This window comes from Antedon mediterranea, chromosome 4 (genome assembly GCF_964355755.1).
Source record: "Antedon mediterranea chromosome 4, ecAntMedi1.1, whole genome shotgun sequence".
Lineage (NCBI taxonomy): Eukaryota > Metazoa > Echinodermata > Crinoidea > Comatulida > Antedonidae > Antedon > Antedon mediterranea.
Window position 1 is genome coordinate 8,186,762 of NC_092673.1, and position 8,075 is coordinate 8,194,836.

Sequence of the window (8,075 nt, forward strand, 5' to 3'; positions counted from 1 at the left end):
GGGAATAAATAGCGGGTGCTGTATACGGAGCTGGGGTCCCGTTAGGCATTTGAAATCAGCACTGCTGAGTCACGTGTTAAATTTAAGATCCTGCTGCTGGTGTTCCGATGCCTAAATAGCTAGTTGCGCTCCAAAATATCTCTCAGAATTGTTGACATTCAAGAAGGGAAAGCGAGAACTAAGATCCAGTCATCAGGTGGTGCTACTGGACATTCCAAGGAGCAAACATAGTTGGGGAGATCGAACTTTTAGTGTTGCTGGACCTAGGCTCTGGAACCACCTACCCTTGAACATTAAACACACATCATTATTGAGTCACTTTAAGTCACTACTCAAAACTCACCTTTTCTGATTTTTTCTACAGCGCCATGAGCAATGAATGTTGGAATGGCGCTATATAAATCGAACGATTGATTGATTGACTGCTGACTCTTATGGCAGCCCCTGCATCTAGTATCTGCCTCAGACCTCTGGTCAAGGTGGGCACTGGACGAGAGAAGCCCTTGATCAATGTTAGGACCAATCAAGGTGCTTTAAACAGTCCTGGCTTTGTTTGTATCAAACCTGTTAGTGGCAGTAATTATTGCTGTTGGTTTCGATAATAATTGGACAAATGGATCTCAATAATAAATGTTATCGATTCGTGGGAATATATTCATTCAATTCTGATAGGATGTGTAGAATTATGAGTCCCAATTAAGAGGAAGAAACAAAACTATTTCTTCATTGATGCATGACTTCTGCAGAGATGGACATTTTATTTACACATGTTAAAGCAATGAAAAGCAATACTGTAATAATTGTAATACTGAGGACTGTCGTAATTCTTCCAACTAGAATAATGTAAAGGATGTCAACGTACATGCTTGGTGAAATGCGATCAAGCTGACGATGTGCTCCGACGTACTATTTTCACTATGAAAATTACCGTCGAAACGATACGTGTTTTTAAAATCTATTTAATTTAAAAAAAAAAAAAAAAAAAATCTTTAAAAAATAGGGGGGGGGGGGCGTACGCCCCACACATTTTGGAGTTATTATATTAAAAGTAAAACACAAGGAGTTAGTGGGATTCTTGACTAACAAGTTAGACGGATCTATATTATGCTCTACTTTTGAATCTACCACTGTATATATTATCATATAAACTATACGTCTTTAATTCATAAATTTTATTCAAATGATTTATTCATCATATTTGTAAATTTAAACAATTAAGTTCGGTTATACCATTTCTATAAATGGCATCGTCAATTTGTAATTTGTTTTCAAAAGTTAAATACTTCTGTATTAACGAACGTATGTAGGCCTACTGTCACACTTTGTAGTACCTGTCGCACTTTGTAACAAAACTGTCGCACTTTGTAATACCTGTCGCCCTTTGTAATACCTGTCGCACTTTGTAATAACTGCGCACTTTCCAATAACTGCTGTCGCACTTTCCAATAACTGCTGTCGCACTTTGTAATAACTGCTGTCGCACTTTGTAATAACTGCTGTCGCACTTTGTAATAACTGCTGTCGCACTTTGTAATGACTGCTGTCGCACTTTGTAACAACTGCTTTCACACTTTGTAATAACAAAAGCTGTCGCACTTTGTAATAACTGCTGTCGCACTTTGTAATAACAAAAGCTGTCACACTTTTTAATAACTGCTGTTTCACTTTGTAATAACTTGCTTAAATTGATTATTTCATAACCTTTATGAATGAATAATCATTACCGCAATACTATTACCCGTTTCATCAATATTGTTGCGACTCGACTTAACACTCCGCTATGTGTGCACGTGCATTATAATACACTATGAGAGCTAAATATGCTCCACGAGGAGCTCATTCGTTCTTTCGGTGTTTGCGCTAAGATAAGGTACGTGTTATTAAATAACCGTTGGTCCTAACGCGCGTGCATGAATGTCAAGGTCATTTTAAGAAGTCCTTAAAATTAGCATTTTAAACTCGTAACCTAATTTAACGTGTATATAATAAGGGTCGGCGTTGTGCATGTTGCAAGATAGTATATCTTAACGCGCGTGCGCAAAAGTCAAGGTCGTTTTAAGAAGTACTTGAAATTACCATTTTAAACTCGATAACATAATTTAACGTGTATATAATAAGGGTTGGCGTTGTGCACGTTGCAAGATAGTCTGTTTTTACGCACGTGCACGAAGGTCAAGTTCAGTACCTAACACCATGAGATCATACAATATTTTCTTATGAAGTCGTCGGCGGTGAACTCTTTCAACCTTCCCTGTCACACGAAGTATATTTCGTTCGCTTAATCCTTTGTAGCATCCGCTGCACGATTTCGTAACTTTTTACATCCAGCAGATTTAGATTCGCCAAATGTTTTTAACCACTTTTGATATTGCCGACTTTTTTTACAACTTCTTTTCCATCGAGGTACAATGTCGGTATCGATTGTGGTCCAAGTATCGTTCTTTATTTCGCCAATATCGAACTACAGCATTTTTTTTCACGCGTACGCTTTGCAACAGGAACGCTAAACTTTCCCTGGACAAGCAAAAGTTTCATATGTGCTTCATCACTCATTGAATGAATATTACCATTTTCCTTTTTTGCATGCGAATTGCAAAAAAAAAGTGCAAACAGCCGAATAGAAAGATATATTTGCTCACCATCATAATTTCGATAACTTAGAACTACTTCAATCAACATCATATTCAAGGGAAAGGGTATATTTAACAAACGTTAATTATTCAAGGACTGATTATCTACTTCTATGGGAACCTTAAATTAACTATTTAAGCCAAATACTTTTGGCACCATTTTCGTTTACAATCATGACTAGACGAACATTGGTAATTTATAATTAACATTAAAATGAAAAGTAAACAAAAGAGTACTTGCCTTCGTTACAAGTACGCCGGAAAATGGATAAATCCTAGAAGGAACTTTGCTGTTAGAGATATAGTTTTGCTGATGGAAAACACACCCCGCTGAAAGTAATGTAATGTAATGATATAGATATTTAATTGAAGAATAAACCTTGGTATCACAATTCAATTGCGTTCACAACTTTGTCCCAGAAAGGTCCAGTGAAGGAATTCTCCAGATGTTTTAATGTCCATTAGGCATAATAATTAGTCCCCCAAAGAAAACAGTTGATTTTACCTATGGTAAAACCATTAGATATTGTCACTTTTTAAGCACAGATTTGACAGCCAATCCATCATTGAATTACCTTATATATACAATTAATCAACCCCATCCAAAAGGTGCCTGGATAAACTTAGGATCAATAGTTAAGCTCAGAGATGATATAATTACATATGCTAATGATCAGAAGCCGATATACCCTCAAGTTTCAGAAGATATATTCAATGGAATTATCAACGTCACTATCAGTTATGTATATTACCTGTGAGGCTCAGTGTTCTGAGAAACATTAGCTTACATTTACTTCTGGTGCTTATTAGGGGGTGAGCAAACGGAGCAAGTTTTAAATTCTTAAAGTTTCACTCTCATTGGTCATTTAAGAACAATTTTACCGTCAATAATGGTGGATATAGGTGCACCTCCCGAGTATCTAAATACCCTTCGCCAAATAATTTAGCTTCTTTTGCGACACTGAATTTGTAGCCACCGATGGTTCCAGCACAATGAGTTCCATGACCATTGCAATCAGTTCCCTACCGACAGAAACGTGTATGTGTGAGAAAGTAAAAAAGAAAGAAAACGGCCTACGCCAGGTATTGTATAGAGAGCCATAATAATTTGTGACTTCCGATGAATTAATAATAATTTGTAATTAAGTCTGGCCTTCAAATAATTAATAAGTGTCTTTACAATTGAATTAAAAAGGACTTACATTACCACCAGTTGCATCATAAACAATTCTAGCACGGTCACCAAAATCAGGATGATATGGATTAATGCCACTATCAATCACATACACATTAACTCCTTTTCCTTTGCCTTTTGATACAAAATAGAAAGTGAACACATATAAACATTTTAAAAATTGTAACAAACTTCTCTCAACATTGCAACACCAGTAAAGACGCCCGGAATTTTCAGTACAAAATATTAAATATGTACTACAAATGTTTTACTATATAAATTTAAAATTAAGGATTCTAATGAAGTTTCCCACAGTTGTTCTATGATGAAGACGGTATAGTTAATGAGGATCCACCAACTAGCAAAGAACTAGAAGAGGTTATAAAGTCATTTAAAAATGGAAAAAGTGGAGGGACAGATAACACACCCGATTCTGCTACTGTCCCTAGGTGGTATCTGTAAAACTATAGCAAGTCATACACGTTGCTGTCTGAATAAAATGCTGTACTTAACACACGGTACACTGTCTGTAGCACAGTGTCTGTTGACGATTTACAATGATGCACAACCATAGGCAGGTTTTCGTACTGCCATGCAAGAATGGATAGGTGTTTTCCGCCGCTTTTAGGCCTTCTAGTCAATTGTTATTGATTATACGAATTAAGTAATTAGTTTAGTAGCTCATCTACCTTTTGAGCAGGGCATAATGAATATTGTCGCTAGGCTAGGCCTACTAGTCTAGCGGGAAATCAACCAATTATTTGATTGGTACGAGTTTAGGGTAGGAAGTTAAGTACGAGTTGACATGGGTACGAGTCGACCAGGGTACACCCTACTAGAGCATTAGGCTATAGGCATGCAGGGATGGGAAATCTGGCCTAGTTATAGGCCTACATTGGGACGCCCAAAAAAGCCATCCTATGAGCATAAAAAGGCCTCGTAGAGCCAGACGTGATAGCCTATACTTACTACACAGTACTACCATTATAGTTCCATGGTACTACCGATCACTACTAGTTATCTAGCCTAGGCCTAGTAGGCTAGGGTAGAGTTCCAGTAATTTTGGTCGCGTTTTCGGCCTACTTATCAGGGAGGGCAAAAAGTGGTTACATTTTGGACAGAATGGGTAGTTGAAAACAAATGTTAGGTAATTCTGATCGAAATCTGATCGCTTATATTTTTTATACAGATTCATATTTGGGTATTGTGTATGTAATGTATAGAATTATATAAGTTGTGTATATATGGTGTTTTTTTTAAACTGAAAACAAACTTTATTAAAGATGTATTTACCCCTCAAAAAACATGAAAAAGATTTATGCAATTTATAGCCTTCTTGTATTTTGAATGTAGGTTAATCACCAAATTTTTCAGGGGGACAATTTAATATATCTGTATATATCTTTATTATCTTTATTTACCATAAATTGTTTACCATTGGTAAATTACTTAGAACAATGAATAATTGTTAATTGCAGAATTTGATTTTTTTATTTATTTTGTGTGTGTGTTACCGCTGCGTCGTTCCTGTTTTTGGTACCATGAAATATGAAATAAATTTAAAAAAAAGAAGAATTCAAGGAACATATTATTCATTGTTACGGACGAGACACCAAGCAATGTTCCAGGGTTTAGTAGACGTGTATGAGTTGTTTTCCACAAGGCAAAGGTATTCGCATGATATAAAAGCATTGGTTATGCGCACGCAATACATTATTATAATCTATATTTTGCGATGGGAAAAATGTGCAACAAATCATATATCAGGAATGTTCAATGACATTATAAATTCATTTGCTATAAAAAAAATAAGTCGTTTTTATTATGATTACGAAGTATTAGTAGCTTGTGCAACCAATAAATCCATTACATTATCGTGTATCGGGCATATAAAATATGGTTTACCTTATCAAAAGTCTCCTTATCCAATTTGGCAACAAAGCCGTTGAAAGCACCTTTAAACGTCTTCATGTTAACTCTTTTCAGTTTTCCACCAAAGATGCCATTCCTAAGTTTTCTACTAATAGAATCAACGTTAACCTTGGCCTACAAAAGACAAGCGTCACAATTAACTGTCATTTCAGTAAGAAGTGAACTCATATGTTTTTAAAATAAATTTACAAATTAAAACAAAAATAACCCATCGTATACAAAAACACACTTTATTGCAAGCTATACTCAACTCGGCAATGCTTATTAGCTATGTCATCGCGGTTACCATTTCTCTCAATCACATTTTCGAGCTGACCATTTTACTTATAGTGGAGAACCTAATGCTCTAAACATCAATTCCGTGATATTTTAATGCTCAAGTTGACTTCTTGGCAGTTTTGTAATCCATAGGTAGTAGAATTCATTGAAACTGGGGGTCAATTGTTTCCGACCCTATTTTTGGCCACCATCTTGGATTTCAATATGGCCCCCATTATTTATTCAAAACTGATAGTTACAAGTAGCTCCTATTTTAAACCACGTACGAACGTAATTTGTGTGACAAATCTTACAATATTAATAGGATAAATTAGTCGAATGGTACAATTTATATATGCTATTATTATAAATTGTACCATTGGACTGATTTATCTTATTATTTAGCTAAAAAGGAAACCAGCCAAATTGTTACACCGAGTACAAAGATTGAAAACACGCACAGATGACAGTCTCATGTATCTTAGGATACAGAGAAGTATAAAGACAAGGCTAGCAATCTGTTCCTACCAACTAAGTACTACTTCATAATAATTATATATGTAGGCCTATATATAATTCTCAAAATGTACCGACAATAATGCAATACAAATATGTTAAACAACAGTAACAATTATTTTAACAAATATTTATCTATATATTTAAGGCGAATAAAAACATATCCTAAGTCCAATGATGTATTTACCATGAATTGGTTTCTTAATTGGCTTTGCACCGTAATGGTGCTAGGGCAGCACTGCCGACAACCGCCAACAAGAGAAAACAAAATACACGCATGATGTAGTCTAGAACAAAACGACATTTTTATATTATTCAAAAATCAATAAACAATAAACCTTTCCTATGAATATTGACTGAAATGACGACATCAATAAATGCCTAGTATAGCCTAGATTGTAATAAGATGATCAAATCAACAAAACAATATACAATGAACTTAAAACTTGAAACAATGTATTTCTAAATGAATACTATTACGAAAGAACCAATAAATGATCCTGTTGTTGTGGCCTACCTGATCAAATCTTGTCCAATAATGTGATTGAGAATAATGGTCCGACGAGCTGCTGTCCTTTAAATACTTCATTCCGTCCAGATGCGTGGTAATCAATGGTACAATTTATAATAAGCATATGGCAGCCATAATTTGATGATTAAATACATAAATGTATACGTTTTTAATGGCGGCCATCTTGGAATCCAATATGGTTGCCATATGCTATTATTATAAATTGTACCATTGGACAATTACCACGCCTCTTCCCAGAAATTTGGTTTTTCATTTCAACTCCATCTATCTTCATTTTTAAATTCATACTTCAAAATCGGATTGAATGTACGCATAAAATTGCTTAAAATTGCAGAGAATAAAACAACACCACGGAGTAAAAACATACATGAATCAATAACTTAAATAGATTACTTTGTAAAGATTATTGGAATTGGGTTGCTAATTTACCAAATTGCACTGTAATAATATGTGGCATTACACGTGTTTAGGCCTACCTGGTGAATAGAATGAATCAGACAATAAAAACATCGATAAAGGCGACCTGAATACCTATAGTGGAATGTGTCACAATACTCGAATAAGATTATTTTCAAAGACTTGTCGAACTTCTTTGAGGAAAACGGAATCAGGAGGATTACGATTTAAAAGAAATCATCGCTAAATGTAAAAATATAAAGGTCCTTTTTATTTTACTAGTTTTAATATTTTTAAGACAGCTTATATATTAGCAGCTAGATTAAATCTCTGTCTATATAAAACTGTATATGACAATGCATATACAATTGTATTCGTGTAATGGCCACTTATTATTTACATTACAATCTAATAAATATTAAAGTATTACTATTAAAAAGCGTTTTTTTTTAAACAACTGATATTCATATAGATACATTTCCGATAAATCCCCACCTTTTCCATCAGTCCACACCTTTACCATCTATTTTTCTTTCTCGAAATGCGCATGTTTGTGGTTTTCAATAGAACTCCTACCATATAGCATCCTAATATGTGTTATTTTTTTTCTAAAATTAATAATATTAATTATGGGGCA